We start from the raw sequence: 17293 nt of genomic DNA on the forward strand, positions 1-17293 counted from the left end.
CACCTTTGGCTCCGCCTACACCATATTAATGCACAAAAAAACACACATTTGTTGTACATTAAAGATTTGTTGGGAGCTGTAAAACTGTTATTTGTTATTTTTTTTTTCGAATTATAAGATATGAAGAGCGGTCCCTGCTCCAGGTGAGTATGATATTGAATAAACGCAAAGTTTGTGTAAAACGCGCCAACCTGACCTGATTTGACTGTGTCCTGGTGGAGGTTCTTCTTTTATGAAGATGTATACAGTAAATACTTTGGACTGGCCGTGGTGTGCAGCCAACTTTGTTTGTTACTCATAATCTTTTTTCTTTTTAGTCATGTGACTGGTATAGAACGAATCAGGGCTGGCCAGACACAGACTCAAGCCTCGTACACACGATCGGATTTCCCGGCAGGGAAAGTGCCAGGAGAGCTTTTGGCCGGGAAAAGCGGACGTGTGTATGCTTCCTCACAGCCGGGAATCCCGTCGGGAAAATAGAGAACCTGCTCTCTATTTTTCCCATCGGGATTCCCGGCGTTATTTTTCTGCCAGATCTACTACTTACCCATGGGAAAGACTACGAGGCAGTGCCGATGGAGCATACACACGGCCGGGATTCCCGGCCAAAGCTCCATAGCAGTTTTCCTGCCGGGTTCTCGGCTTTCCCCTCGGTTTTCTCTGCTGACTTTTTACCGCCGGGAAAACCATCATTAGAGTAATAGAAGCCCCTCCTAAAGATAATGTGACTACATAACAGTGCTGCAGGAATAAGGTACTTAGAGGATGAAAAGAAATATGATTTATGTAAATGAATTATGGAAATTAACACTTCTCTGTTTAGCATCACTTCAAACTACAAGCCCATCTAAACCTTAAAATAAAAATGTCATATATTGTAGCTTACCAGTCCTTTAGTGTGGTGGCTTTTCACGAGCTAAAAACGTTTTCAGCAAGTCCTTGTCACTCACTGTGAGTTGTAAATAAAGCACAAACATTTTTTATTGTTCTTGTGTAAACTACTAATCCCATCAATCCAAAAGATTGTGTTTGGGGCCGTGCACCCAGCACGTATCTGCTAAGCTGCAATATATTACATATTTTTGGGTTTGGATAGACTTTACAGGCCACATTTAGTCAAGCTTTTAAATCAACACAAGGGACAATACTCCTCTATTCATAGAAGTCGTAATATAACTTTCATGAATGAAAAGCACTCTATGAATGGAGGAGGTAGATCTTTCATTTATCTGCTTTCCCTCCATTCATAGATCATCTGAAAGCTTTCGGGATGTGGGGGCAGGGCCGCCATCAGGAATTATGGGGCCCATTACACAGCTTCAGGCATGGGCCCTCCTGGAGCAGAGAACGGGGGGAGGGGGGTGCTGCCGCCTGAAATCGAGAAGCGGGGGGGGGGCCTTTACAAAAAAAAGAAGAAATAAAGAAAAATATATATAATAAAAGGGGGGTAGCCCTTTAATAAAAAGAAATAAAAAAATATATATATTTTTTTTTTTTTAAAAAGGGGGGTTGCCATCTGGGGCTCTTTTATATATATATATATATATATATATATATACATATATATACACAAATTATTATTTTTTTATTATTTTTTTTAATAAAAAGAAATTATGAAAAAAGCCATCCGGGACCTCTGGGCCCTTTAATAATAATAAAAACAAAACAAAAAAAAAAGAAACCTCTGGGCCCTTTAATGAAAAATAAATTAAAAAAATATATATAAAAAAATAAAATTAACATTTATAAAAAAAAAAGGGGGGGGGGGTTGCCATCCAGGGCCCTGGGGACCTCTGGGCCCTTTAAAAAAAAAAAAAAAACATTTATAAAAAAAAAAGGGGGGGGGGGGGGTTTGCCACATGGGGCCCTGGGGACCTCTGAGCCCTTTAATAATATATATATATATATATATATATATATATATATATATATATATATAAACAATTATTTAAGAAAAGGGGGTTGCCATCCGGGCCAGCCCTGGGGACCTCTGGGCCCTTTTATTATTATTATTATTATTATTATTATTATTATTATAATAATACCCCTAATAATACCCCTAATAATACCCTTAAAAACTTTTTTGTTTTTTAAAGGGGGTTGCCATCCGGGCCCCTTACAGGTGTACTGCCTGTATCCCCCCTGATGGCGGCCCTGTGTGGGGAGATTTGGGGAACTAAAGCATTAAACTTAAGTCACAGGAATCAGCACAAGTGTCCCCTGTGCTGATGGCTGCTGCTTTAGTTGAGATATGAAGCACTCTGAACACCCCCCTTGCTCTAGCTTGCAGCCCTAATCTTCCAGTGCTGCAGGGGTTATTAGACCCAAGAAACCTGTCACAGGCACTCATCAAGAGTGCCAACTATTCCCACACTTTCAGCCCGCCTCCTCCATTCATAGAAGCCGTAATATAACTTTCATGAATGAAAAGCACTCTATGAATGGAGGAGGTAGACCTTTCATTCATCTGCTTGCCGTCCATTCATAGATCATCCGAAAGATTATGGGATGTGGGGGGATTCAGGGGACTAAATCATTAACCACTTAAGCCCCGGACCAATATGCAGCCTAAAGACCCAAGGTGTTTTTACAGTTCGGGACTGCGTCGCTTTAACAGACAATTGCGCGGTCGTGCGATGTGGCTCCCAAACAAAATTGGCGTCCTTTTTTCCCCACAAATAGAGCTTTCTTTTGGTGGTATTTGATCACATCTGCGGTTTTTAGTTTTTGCGCTATAAACAAAAATAGAGCGACAATTTTGAAAAAAAAGCAATATTTTTTACTTTTTGCTGTAATAAATATCCCCCAAAAACATATATAAAAACATTTTTTTTCCTCAGTTTAGGCCGATACGTATTCTTCTACCTATTTTTAGTAAAAAAAATCGCAATAAGCGTTTATCGATTGGTTTGCGCAAAATTTATAGTGTTTACAAAATAGGGGATAGTTTTATTGCATTTTTATTATTTTTTTTTTTTTTACTACTAATGGCGGCGATCAGCAATTTTTTTCGTGACTGCGACATTATGGCGGACACTTCGGACAATTTTGACACATTTTTGGGACCATTGTCATTTTCACAGCAAAAAATGCATTTAAATTGCATTCTTTATTGTGAAAATGACAGTTGCAGTTTGGGAGTTAACCACAGGTGGCGCTGTAGGAGTTAGGGTGCACCTAGTATGTGTTTACAACTGTTTGGGGGTGTGGCTGTAGGAATGACGTCATCGATCGTGTCTTCCCTATAAAGGGAATGACGCGATCGATGCGCCGCCATAGTGAAGGACGGGGAAGCCGTGTTTACACACGGCTCTCCCCGTTCTTCAGCTCCGGGGAGCGATCGCGACGGAGCGGCTATAAACAAATAGCCGCGCCGTGGTCCCGGATCGCTCCCCGAGCGGACCCGACCTCCGCATGTAGCGGGGGGGGTCCCGATCGGACCCCCCACCCGCTAATAGGCGAGGACGTACGTGTACGCCCATGTGCCTGTACGTGCCATATTGTGGACGTATATGTACATGCGGGGGTCGGGAACTGGTTAAACTTAAGTTGCAGACATTTTTTTATTTTTTATGTTTGATTAAACTTAGGCTTTAATGTGGCATCAAACCCAAATGCAAACATTTATTATATTGCAATTTACCCATTTCTAGATGTAATAACTGCATGTAAATCTTAAAGTGGATGTAAACCCACTCTCATCCTTTCCAAACTACTGCCATAGTGCTGATCTATAAGGATATACATGTCTCCTGCATGTATCCTTACCTATCAAATGTCTCCCCTCTGTCTGTTATGAGACCTGAAAAACTGCAGATTCTGTGGGTGGGTCTGTTGCCTGAAGCTTGGTGGATGGAGTCATGATGTCAGTAGACTCCCCGCCCACCTTTACACTCCCCTAGTCAACATGCATTTTCGCCTGTGTATTTCTTACACTGAACTTCTACTTTGATCACTAACATCCAGTCAAAACCCAGAAAAGCCACCACATGACTTTAGCATGCCCAATCATGCTGAGGTGTGGAGCAGCCAATTCTGGGGGAGCTGAAGAAGAAAGGAGAAGGGGATCAGACGTAAACAGAATGTCTCTCTTAGGCTCATGCATGAGATAAGGAAATCCCCTGTCACTTACAGCAGTGGCTGTAAGAACTGACTCCTATTTCTCTGTGTCAGTTTTTACCTTACTGAAAAAAAAATAAGAGGACTGCTCAGAGCTGTATTAACTCTTTGTGGCAAGACTGGGCACAGATGACATGAAATCCTATACTGTACAAGGTGCAAGCCTTGAATAAAAAAAAACGAGTTTGCATCCACTTTGGATAAAACCTTTATCCCAAAGGGAAAAAACAGTTTGCTGTTATTGCTTATAAAATGTTACCTGAAGTTTGGCTTCAAATATTACATAACACTCCCCTCCCCTCAGACTGACAATTCTGCTGTCCAAAGGTGCCCCCTGTGCTCATTCATCAAGAGAGGGGGCACTGTAATACAGGAAGCGTGTTTCTGGTGAAAACAGAGGGTAAAAAGACTAAAAAAGAAAACAAATGCAGCCACCACATCTAGTGATTGGTAAGTTGCTTTAAAGCCCAACTTTAGCCAGTATAATATTAATACTGAGTAAAATGGGGAAGGGTTAGAACCTTTACTTTATATGCTGTCTGTGTCCCCATTGTGCACATTGTCATTGTCTTGCACTTTTCACCTAGACAGCTAGAGGGTCTATTTATTAAAAAAAATGCTGGATAAATATGAAAAAATGTGTCCTGCCATGACAAATTCTGACTGTATTTTGCTTAATACCTTGATTCCCTCTGATCATCAGATCCATCTAGTAGCCATGTGGTGTTTATCCTGAAATATTCAATTCAGGAAAATATGGCCACGATGGTTACTAGACGGCAATGCCGATCATAAGAAATCACTGTATTGCACAAAATATGATCATAATTTGTCATGGCAAGTCTTTATTTATATTCCCCTAAGTGATGGGACAGAAAAATGTAAGCCTCTTTTACACGGGATATCTTTTACACGGGATATCTTTTACACGGATATTTATACCTAAGAACAACAATTTTAATTGTTGCAGCTTACTATTCCCTAAATATGTTCACCTAGATTTTCCTTTTCAAGCTAACAGTATTTTCTGTTGATCCTTCTAGACATACAGGGCCAGATCCACAAAGCACGGCGCTTCTTTACGGTCGGCGTAGTGTATCTCAGATACACTACGCCACAGTAACTTACAGCGTATTTCACGTATTCTCAAAGAATTTGCGCCGTAAGTTACGGCGGCGTGGTGTAACTGTGTCGGCGTAAGGGCGCGCAATTCAAATGGATGAGATGGGGGCGTGTTTTATGTAAATGACGTTTTTTCTGAACGGCGCATGCGCCGTCCGTGGGGGTATCCCAGTGCGCATGCTAGAAATTAACCCGCAACAAGCCAATGCTTACGACGTGAACGTCATTCTACGCAAAGCCCTATTCGCGAACGACTTTTTCAAAATTCGCCGCGGGAACGACGTCCATACTCAACATAGGATACGCCTCATATAGCAGGGGTAACTATACGCCGAAAAAAGCTTTACGGAAACAACATAAAAAAATGCGCCGGCCGGACGTACGTTCATGGATCGCCATATCTAGCTAATTTGCATACTCGGCGTGGAAATCGACGGAAACGCCACCTAGCGGCCAGCGTAAATATGCACCTTAGATCCGACGGCGTACTAAGACGTACGCCAGTCGGATCTAGCCCAGCTTCAGGCGTATCTTGTTTTGTGGAGACAAAACAAAGATACGCCGGGAACAAACTAGAAGTTACGCGGCGTATTAATAGATACGCCAGCGTAACTTCTTTGTGGATCTGGCCCACAGTCTCCATGTAGCTTCCTGTGCACTAAACTGGTATCTCAAACAATGGGCCAAATCCTCAAAAATCCTGCCTAACTTATCTTTTCCCATTTAAGTTACACTGACTTAAAATTTCTACCTAAGTTCCCGATCCACAAAGCACTTACCTAGAAATTTCAGGCCGTGTAACTTAAATGTCTCCGGCGCAAGGCGGTCCTCTTCTGCAGGGGGCGATGACAATTTAAATGAGGCGCGCTCCCGCGCCGGCCGTACTGCGCATGCTCGTGACGTCATTTTCCCGACGGGCAGCGCGCGAAATTACGTTACGCCGGGCTTTGTGGATTGCGACGGGACAATAAAGTTGCGTCGGGTAAAAAAAAAGTTACGCTCCGGGAAAAAAAATTCTAAATTTAAAAAAAATTCTAAATTGCGGCGATCGAAAAAAAGGTCTGTTTTTACAAGGTGTTACTAGTTTACACTTTGTAAAAGCAGAACTAATTTTACGTATGCAAACGTAAACTTACGCAGAAAACACAAAGCTGAAAAGCTTTGTGGATCTCCGTAAGTCCTCATTTGCATACGCAAAGCGGCATTTCGACACGAAATGCCCCCAGCGGCGGATGCGGTACTGCATCCTAAGATCCGACAGTGTAAGTGTCTTACAGATGTCGGATCTTCTGCCTATCTTTGGAAAACTGCTTCTGAGGATCAGTTCCAAAGATAGGCACAGGGATACGCAGGCTGAACAGCAGTTCCGCCTGCGTATCCCTTTTGAGGATTTGGCCCAATGTTATTTGCTTTCCCAGCTATTCTCTGTGAACCTCAAAATGCCTCCTTCCTATGTAATGGTGGAGAGGAAGGGTTTTTGTAGTCTGAATCGGGGGAGCAACCTAGGAAATCGTATTTGGAGAATTTCCTGTGCTTAATGTTTAACTACTTCAATACCGGGCACTTTGACCTCCATCCTGCCCAGGTCAATTATCAGCTTTCAGCACTGTCGCATCCTTGAAAACAATTGTGCAGTCATGTGAAAATGTTAGTTCAAGGTATCACCACAGGGTGGCACTGTGAATACCGAAATGGTCTAAATATGTGCCACATCCCTTACTTTGAAAATAATAGTAAAGACTTGGGGCCAGATTCACAGAAGAGATACGACGGCGTATCTCCTGATACGCCGTTGTATCTCTGTGATCCGGCTGTCCTAACTATGCGACTGATTCATAGAATCAGTTACGCATAGATAGCCATAAGATCCGACAGGTGTAATTGACTTACACTGTCGGATCTTAAGGATGCAATTCTAGGCCGGCCGCTAGGTGGCGAGGCCATTGCGGTCGGCGTAGAATATGCAAATGACTAGTTACGGCGATTCCCGAACGTCCGCGCTGCCCGTCGATCTAACTTTACTTAGTTTCCGTCGAGTTACGCCGCGTAAAATTAGGGCTGAGCCCTAGGTGTTCTAAGCCATGTTAAGTATGGCCGTCGTTCCCGCGTCAAAATTTAAAAAATCACGTCGTTTGTGTAAGTCGTCCGTGAATGGCGCTGGACGCCATTTACGTTAACGTCTAAACAAATGACGTCCGTGCGACGTCATTTAGCGCAAGGCACGTCGGGTAATTTTCCAGACGGAGCATGCGCAGTACGTTCAGGCGCGGGAACGCGCCTAATTTAAATGGTGCCCGCCCCATTTGAATTAGGCGGGCTTGCGCCGATCGGATTTACGTTACACCGTCGCAAGTTTACAGCTAAGGGTTTTGAGAATCAGGCACTTACGCTGTAAACCTGTGGCGGTGTAACGTAAATGGGATACGTTACGCCACCGTGGAGTAACGTAATTCTATGTGAATCTGGCCCTTGGTACTTGGACTTAATAGGCACTGAGGTACACAATATTAATATCATTTTTTTTTTATTATAAATTGATTACAAGATGAAAACAATCAAATAAACGATAATTAAAAAGCTTTGCAAAGTTGAGGTTGCCTAGATACTGATACCGCACACAACTCATACACCAAGGAAATAACCCTGAATAGTTAAAACAGTATTCTTGTTGCAATAACAGATGGTTTCTCTATCAGTCTTGGTGGGAGTTGGTCATGTTGTGCAGTAGCTTGGCTCTACATGTTACGCACATCTATACGCTTCTTCAGGAGCTTAGGCATAACGTTAGTGAACTCATAACATAAGGTTTGGCAATGAGGTCTATAACACGGAGGGTATGATAAATACGTAGCATCAAAATGGTGGCTAGTCCACAGTATTTATTCCCAATTAAACAATGGTTATAAATTACCACAGTATGATAGGATGGGTATAGGCAAAGGGTAGATCACGAGCCTGTGACTCCCAGGTGGTAATTAGAGCTGCAGAGGGTCTCTAGAAATAGATGTGTTCCTCATAACCTTCAGCAGTTGATTGTCAGGCCTCGTACACACGACCGAGTTTCTCGGAAAAAAACTGCAAGAAACTTGCTGGGAGACATTTTTTTGCCGAGGAAACCAGTCGTGTGTACATTTTCGTCGAAGAAACTGTCGAGAAACTCGACGAGCCAAAAAGAGAGCAAGTTCTCTATTTCCTCGAAGGGAATGGAGAAACTTGCCTTGTCGAGTTCCTCGACAGCCTAACAAGGAACTCGACGAGGAAAACAATGTGTTTCGCCCGTCGAGTTCCTCGGTCGTGTGTACGAGGCTTCAGCATGTCATAGGTGTGGGGTTGCTTGCTGACCTCCACCGCTCCAAATGAACGCACACCGTGATAATGGTGCGTGTATTATCAGGGTGCGCATTCTTTTGGAGCAATGTACTTATCATACCTGCTGTATCCCTGGATACTTACTTAGCTTGATACCTACCTCATTGCCAAACCGTATGTGATTAGTGTACTAACGTTATTATATTAATATTGTGTACCTCAGTGCCTATAAGGTCCAAGTACCAAGTATTTACTATTAATTTGTGCAGTAATGCAACATTGTACCCATATGAATTTGTTATAGTTTTTTTCACACAATAGCTTTCTTTTGGTGGTATTTAATCATTAAGGGTCCTTTCACACTAGCGGACCGTTCGTCCGCTCATTACAAGTCCGTTAATGGACTTGTAATGAATCCCTATGGGAACGCGTTCGTTAGCGGATGTAGCATCCGCTAGCGTCCGCGTCAGTCGGGATCCGCTTTTCCGAACGGAAGAAACCCTATTTTTCTTCTGTTCGGCGGAACGGACCGGATGCAGACGGACAGACGGTCCGTCTGCATCCGGTCCCCCATAGGGGACAGCGGAGCAGAGACAGGGCGGTCCCTGCACTGTGTGCGGGGACCGCCCTATCTGCCGACAGCTGAGCGGGGATCCCCGCTGAGCTTTGGCGGACACACGGACCGGACCCAGAAACGGTCTGCTCCGTGTGAAAGAGCCCTAAAGGGAGTTTTTTTGCTAAATAAAACAAAAAAAGAAAACATTTTCAAGAAAATGTTTTGCTCTGTTTTTATTATAACATTTTGCAAATAAATAATCTTTCTTCATAAATTGAGGCCAAAATGCATTCTGCTACATTTCTTTAGTAAAAATAGCCCAAATCAGTTTATATTATTTAGCCTGTATGAAAGTAATAGAATTCACAAACTATGTTATACAGTGAGGGGAAAAAAGTATTTGATTTTGTACCTTTGCCGACTGACAAAGAAATGATCAGTCTATAATTTTAATGGTAGATTTATTTTAACAGTGAGAAACAGAATAACAACAAAAAAAATCCAGAAAAACACATGTAACCTCCCTGGTGGTATGATTATGTCAGATTTTTGATGCAGAAAGCGGTACAATTATTTTGCATGGAAATTTGGCGTTTTATACTGTAGGCCTGTAATTTTTAGGAATAACTCACTTAAATCTGTCCAAACCAGAGTCTAGTAGACATCTCGGGTATGATAACGTTTGAAACACAAAACATAATAAATAGCTATAAATAATAACAAATAATAATATAATAATAATAATACTTTTTATTCAATACATTTTAGTCAATTATATAAAAAAATATTTAGTCAATCAAATTAAAAACACTGATGCCCTGTACACACGATCGGTTCGTCTGATGAAAACGGTCCGATGGACCATTTTCATCGGACAAACCGATCGTGTGTGGGCCCCATCGTTTTTTTTCCCATCGGTGAAAAAAAATAGAACCTGTTTTAAAATTTTCTGATGGTTAAAAAACCGATCGTCTGTGGGGAAATCCATCAGTCAAAAATCCACGCATGCTCAGAATCAAGTCGACGCATGCTCGGAAGCATTGAACTTCATTTTTCTCTGCACGTCGTTGTGTTTTACGTCACCGCGTTGGACACGATCAGATTTTTAACTGATGGTGTGTAGGCAAGACTGGTGAAAGTCAGCTTCATCGGATATCTGATGAAAAAATCCATCGGTCCGTTTTCATCGGAGGAACCGATCGTGTGAACGTGGCATGACTTTTCCCGGTTATGGTAAATTTTAAAACATGAGACAGCACAAAGTCCTACGTCACAACCGGGACAATAGAACCTGTTTTTTTTCTGATTTTACTTCCAGTGTCATCACGCTTAGAGCAACAAACCACCCCTGTGGGTGCTGACTTATTTTCTGTTGGTGGGATGTGGTCCATAAAGTGACGACCAGTCAGGCGTTCTGGGTTGACAACGCCAGCAGCACGACATCCAGATCTGTTTACAGCCGTTGGTGTTTGGTGCTTCAGAAATATAAGTTCGGCAACTTTCCAAACAAAGTCCGCATAAAACCACAGGCTTGTCACTCTTTTTTTTCAGCAGAATGAAGGCATTCCACAAACACTGTTCAAGAGGATGCTGAGGATTTTCTTGTAATATTCTTTTGTTGTTTGCTCATCGCTGGATAAAAGGTCATGGCCTGGTCAGTTCTGTCCACACCTCCCATGGTGTTGTTGTAATCCATCACGACTTGTGGTTTCATTATGTCTTTTCCACCTTTTGTGTGTACCATGATAGTAGAGGTGTTGTGAATAGTACTCATTAGGCACACATCTTTTTTGTCGCACCATCTCAGTGCCATCATTTTTCCTTTCTGCCAGGCAACTTTTTCTCCTGCCTTGAGCTTTTTCTTGCCAAAGGTAGCAACATTTCACGCCGGTTAGCCCTAACGGTCCCATAGGCATCCGTCTTGTTCTGTAAAAGGAACTCAAAGAGTTCTGGAGAAGTGTAAAAATTGTCTGTGGTAGCCATGATTCAACAATGGCTCAATCAAAGTAAGAACCCAAGCGGGTTGCCATTCCATAATTACTGAATCTTTTGTTGAATTTGGTTCCTTTCTCCATTTATAGGACTAAATTCGATCTGTAACCAGTGCTCAATTCACATAGCATGAATGATTTTCTGCCAAATCGTGCTCTCTTTGGCGCCATATACTGTATCCAGCTGAGTCTTCCTTTGTAGGCCATTAGACTTCCGTTGATACTTATGTCTCTGTCTGGTACATAGGTCTGCTTGAAATTTTTCTGAATAATTTGATATACAGTACAGACCAAAAGTTTGGACACACCTTCTCATTCAAAAAGTTTTCTTTATTTTCATGACTATGAAAATTGTAGATTCACACTGAAGGCATCAAAACTAAATATAAAAATAAATAAAATATATTTCATATTCTAGGTTCTTCAAAGTAGCCACCTTTTGCTTTGATTACTGCTTGGCACACTCTTGGCATTCTCTTGATGAGCTTCAAGAGGTAGTCACCTGGCGCAGCACCCCATCACTCTCCTTCTTGGTCAAATAGCCCTTACACAGTCTGGAGGTGTGTTTGGGGTCATTGTCCTGTTGAAAAATAAATGATGGTCCAACTAAACGCAAACCGGATAGAATAGCATGCCGCTGCAAGATGCTGTGGTAGCCATGCTGGTTCAGTATGCCTTCAATTTTGATTAAATCCCCAACAGTGTCACCAGCAAAGCACCCCCACACTATCACACCTCCTCCTCCATGCTTCACGGTGGGAACCAGGCATGTAAAGTCCATCCGTTCACCTTTTCTGCATCGCACAAAGACACGGGGGTTGGAACCAAAGATCTCAAGTTTGGACTCATCAGACCAAAGCACAGATTTCCACTGGTCTAATGTCCATTCCTTGTGTTCTTTAGCCCAAACAAGTCTCTTCTGCTTGTTGCCTTTCTTTAGCAGTGGTTTCCTAGCAGATATTCTACCACGAAGGCCTGATTCACACAGTCTCCTCCTAACAGTTCTAGAGATGTGTCTGCTGCAAAAGGTGGCTACTTTGAAGAACCTAGAATATGAAATATATTTTCAGTTGTTTCACACTTTTTTGTTATGTATAATTCCATATGTGTTAATTCATAGTTTTGATGCCTTCAGTGTGAATCTACAATTTTCATAGTCATGAAAATAAAGAAAACTCTTTGATTGAGAAGGTGTGTCCAAACTTTTGGTCTGTACTGAACCTCCCAAATCTTTTTGAGTTTTGGTGCTGGATGTGTAGTCTCATCAAATTCTTCATTATTTTCAAAGTGCAAATACTTCATTATCAGAGAAAATTTGTACTCCGACATGACCGTGCCAAAGAATGGAGTGGCTAGTAATTTATTGGTTGTCCACTACCACTTCTGCAGGGGTTTCCCCACCACTCCCTGAAGAATTATTAGGCCCAGAAACTTCCAAATGTTATCTTTGGTCACTCGTTCCAACTTTCTGCTCCTTGAAAACCTCTAATGCGTAGCAGCTTGTTGCTCTTGGTACCGATTTGTCTCCGTAACAATTTTTTCAATAACCTCATCGGTCAAAAAGAGTTGGAGGTATGCCAAGGGGTTGTCATCTTCAACCTCCACTTTGATACCAGGTGCTCCAGTGAACGGGAATCTTGGGGGCGCTACGTGCTCCGTACAGCAGTCAATAGAGCACCAAGTTTGCACATCACTGAGCACAGTCGCAGGATCATTGCTGAAATCGCTTTCAGTGTCTGATAACGAAATTCACTCAATTCTGCAAGCGCGAGGTAGAGGCACGCTTTTTTGATGCCATGGTCGTACTGCAGTTTCCAGACAGAAAGTACAGAAAAACTGCAGGCAAGGGCACTGGAGAAAGCACTGGGTGGCAAACTAAGGTCAATTTATTTTATTTAGTAATGTAATCCAATAGGATTACAATGTATCTGTGTGTTGTGCTTTATACTTTTTGAATTTGCTGCCGGTTCCACCCCCTGCGTTGCGACACTCGCAGGGAATTGAAAAGCCAGGGCACACAGTGCATCGGGCGGAAGATCCGGCCACCGGACACAGCAGGAGTACATCGTTGGATCCCGGGGACAATGTAAGTAACCTCTTCCAGGATCCAGCGATGCAATCCCGAGTGTGGCTCAGGGTTACCTCTAATGGTACTGAATTTTCACCCCGAGTCACACTCGGGAATACCGGCAAGGAGGTTAAAAAAAGTTTAATGAGTGAAATAAATATTTGACCCCTTTGCAAAACACGACTTAGCACTGAGGTCAGACATTTCTTGTAGTTGGCCACCAGGTTTGCACACATCTCAGGAGGGATTTTGTCCCACTCCTCTTTGCAGATCCTCTCCAAGTCATTAGGGTTTTGAGGCTGACGTTTAGTAACTCGAACCTTCAGCTCCCTCCACATATTTTCTATGGGATTAAGGTCTGGAGACTGGCTAGGCCACTCCAGGACCTTAATATGTGTCATCTTGACTCCTTTGTTGCCTTGGCCGTGTGTTTTGGGTCATTGTCCTGCTGGAATACCTATCCACAACCCATTTTCAATGCCCTGGCCAAGGGAGGGAGGTTCTCACCCAAGGTTTGAAGGTACATGGACCTGTCCATCGTCCCTTTGATGCCGTGAAGTTGTCCTGTAACCTTAGCAGAAAACACCCCCAAAGCATAATGTTTGCACCTCCACGTTTGAAGGTGGGGATGGTGTTCTTGGGATCATAGGCAGCATTTCTCCTCCTCCAAACATGACGCGTTGAGTTGATGCCAAAAAGCTTGATTTTGGTCTTATCTGACCACAACACTTTCACCCAGTTCTCCTCTGAATGATTCAGATGTTCATTAGCAAACTTCAGATGGGCCTGTTCATGTCCTTTCTTGAGCTGGGGGACCTTGCGGGCACTGTTTCAGTCCTTTAAGGCGTAGTGTGTTACCAATTGTTTTCCTGGTGACTATGGTCCCAGCTGACTTGAGATCATTGACAAGATTCTCCTGTATAGTTCTCAGCTGATCCTTCACCGATCGCATGATCATTAAAACTCCATGAGGTGAGATCTTGCATGGAGCCCAAGCCTGAAGCAGTATGACAGCTATTTTGTGGTTCTTCAATTTGAGAATAATCGCACTAGCTGTTGTCACCCTCTCACCAAGCAGCTTGGCGATGGTCTTGTAGCTCATTCCAGCCTTCTGTAGGTCTACAATCTTGTCCCTGACATCCTTGGACAGCTCTTTGGTCTTGGCCATGGTGGAGAGATTGGAATCTGATTGATTGATTGATTGCTTCTTTGGGCAGTTGTCTTGTATACAGGCACCATGTGCATAGCCTCCTCTTGAGTCCTGCACAATGTACATATCACACTCCTGAGTCCTGCACCCTGTACATAGCACACTCCTTAATCTTGCATAAATGCACTCATAGTATTTACAAATGCCCTTACAAGGCTCTACAACTGTTTGGCAATTTGGCCCCATACATTATTTGATGCAGCATGCCCCCCCCCCCCCATACAATCAGAAACAGATTGCATCAATTTAACCTGCATGGGAAGTGTGCTAGGAATAAGCTTTTGATAATTAAAAAACATTTAGATCAAGACTAGTTTGCCACAGAATGTATAGGCAAAGACCCTGCCATCTTAAACATTGTGTTTGGACTGATGAGTCAAACATAGAGTTGTTATGACACAGTAACACTAGACATGTTTGGTGCAAACAGAAGACAACATTTCAAGGAAGCATTGTGAAGGAAATGCATGGTTTGGGTTTGCTTTGCTGCTTCAGGATCTGGACGTATTGCAGCCACCGTGTCAACAATAAATTCTGCATCGTATCATGGTATACTTGATGAGAGTGTGAGGTTATCTGTCTTAGTTGAAGCTGAACCAGAAGTTTATTTTTCAACTTGAATAATGATCTGAAGCACACAAGAAAACCTACCAAGGAGTGTCTCAATAAGAGGAAATGGAGGACTATGGACCGGCCTAGTCAAAGCTCCGATTTGAATTACATTGAAATGATGTGGGGTGATCATACATGAGCAGTTCATGCAACTGAAGGAATTTTGCATGGAAGAGTGGTCAAAAATGTCACTGTCAATGTCAGAGACTGCTGGTAGGCAGCTATGCAAATGTCTACAAGAAGTAGCTAAAGGAGGCAATACCAGTTTCATGGGCCAAGGGTATACTTACTTTTAGCACATTACACCATTACATCTACTGATATTTTTATTGAATAAATGATTAAAAAGTAAAAATGTGTTTTAAGCAAATATATCACATTTATCTGCAGGCGCTGTTTGGATAAAATCTTTAGTGTTTGCTGGAACAAATGTTTTGAGAAAGTCCCAAATTTCCATAAAATGTATTTACTTTTCCATATGACTGTATTGTACGTCAAAATAATAAAATTTTAAGCCCTGTATTGAGATGAGGTGTACTACATGTTCAATAGTACAATTTTCACCATAGCCTTTTTGACATTTTTACCTAAGGAATTATTGCTAAATGGAATTGAATTGTAAAATAGCCAACAGATATGACGTCACCCCAAGAACATCAGAGAAAATCTGAATTTTGATTTATGTCCATAAGCACCTAGCTGGGGTAAAATTGGATGTTGGAGAGTGTGCTACTTAGCAAAGCACATATGTTCGTAAATTAGCCTTGTGTAAACTACCATAGTTGTGCATATTTCCAAAACCATCACCTGTGCCTAGAAAAAACTTTGGGCCAGATCCACATAGCGAGTACGCCGGCTTACTTTCAAATTACCCGCGTCGTATCTTTAGTTTGAATCCTCAAACCAAGATACGACGGCTTCTGGGTTCGATCCGACAGGCGTACGGCTTCGTACGCCTTTGGATCGTAGGTGCAATACTTCGGCGCCCTCTGGGTGGAGTCTGCGTCGTTTTCCGCGTTGGGCAAATTAGCTTTTTCCGACGATCCACGAACGTACACGCGGCCGTCGCATTCTCTTACGTTGTCTCTAGTCGGCTTTTTCCGGTGTATAGTTAAAGCTGCTATTTTGCGGCGTATAGATAGACTTGCCATGTTAAAGTATGGCCGTCGTTCCCGCGTCGAAATTTTAATTATTATTTTTTTTGCGTAAGTCGTCCGTGAATAGGGATGGACGTAAGTCATGTCTAAGTAAAAAAAAAACAGTTCAATCGGCGTGGGGAAGCGCTTCATTTAAATGAATCACGCCCCCTACCCGCCGATTTGAATTCCACCGCCAGAAAAACACTACGCTGCCGTAACTTACGGCGCAAAATCTTTGAGGATTTGAAAGTACGCCAGGTAAGGTACGGCGGCGTAGCGTATCTCTGATACACGGCGCAAGTGTAATTGTCTGTGGATCTGGCCCTTTGGCTGTTCAACAGGGTTTGTGGTGCTATCAATGCAACCGTGTATGCACATTTTCTTTAATAAATCAGGTATTTTGAAATAGATTGTACATAAAATAAAATATATTGGATTGCCTCGTACTTTTAATATCTCTTTTAATCTTTAACCATAAGTCTAATTTACGATATAAAAATAAATACTGCCGAATGGAAAATATGGAAAGTTAATTAGCCTATTACATTTCCTGTATACAGCCTGTTCGTTTTATTTAGACATTGTTAATATATTGCAAATAATTTAAATGTTATCGTGTACATTTGTATGGAGGCATATTAACTCAGATTAAGCTTGTTTAAATAGGATTTTAGTCTTCAAAACACACTGTTTGCATAATTAGGTCATAGAGTGAAAATGTGGCAATAAACAAGTATTTGGCATGAAAAGCACTTAACAGTTAAAAAGAATGAGACTGCATAACATAATAATAGGAAAACCAATGAAAAGACTTTTAATAGAGGAGAGGGGCACAGACCGGCCGCCTTGGACAATTAGGCCACATATCCAACTTACTGTGTAGTAAGGACCCCAATCTATATTTTTGTATTAGTTACATAGTTGGTAAGGTTGAATAAAGACAACAGTCTATCCAGTTCAACTTGTGTGTAAGCAATAAGGGAAAAGATTGGTAAGGGTTCAGTTGGGTTCCATTGATGTTTGTAAACCCTACCCTGAGTCCAGCGTTGGCCCTAAATTCATACCTCCCAACTTTTTGAGATGGGAATGAGGGACACCTATCACCAAAAGTATGCAGGCATAGGACCAGGGCTCAAGTCCTGCGGGAACGCGTGGGAACGGAGTTCC

The 17293-nt window shown here is 42.2% G+C and overlaps 1 protein-coding gene across 1 annotated transcript in view; it reads left to right on the plus strand.

The window, feature by feature from the left end:
• The window catches only part of DHRSX (dehydrogenase/reductase X-linked), a 631492-nt gene that overhangs the window by 26419 nt on the left and 587780 nt on the right, over window positions 1-17293 (plus strand). The window lies entirely within an intron of this gene.

Source organism: Rana temporaria, chromosome 2, assembly GCF_905171775.1.
Source record: "Rana temporaria chromosome 2, aRanTem1.1, whole genome shotgun sequence".
NCBI classification, from domain to species: domain Eukaryota; kingdom Metazoa; phylum Chordata; class Amphibia; order Anura; family Ranidae; genus Rana; species Rana temporaria.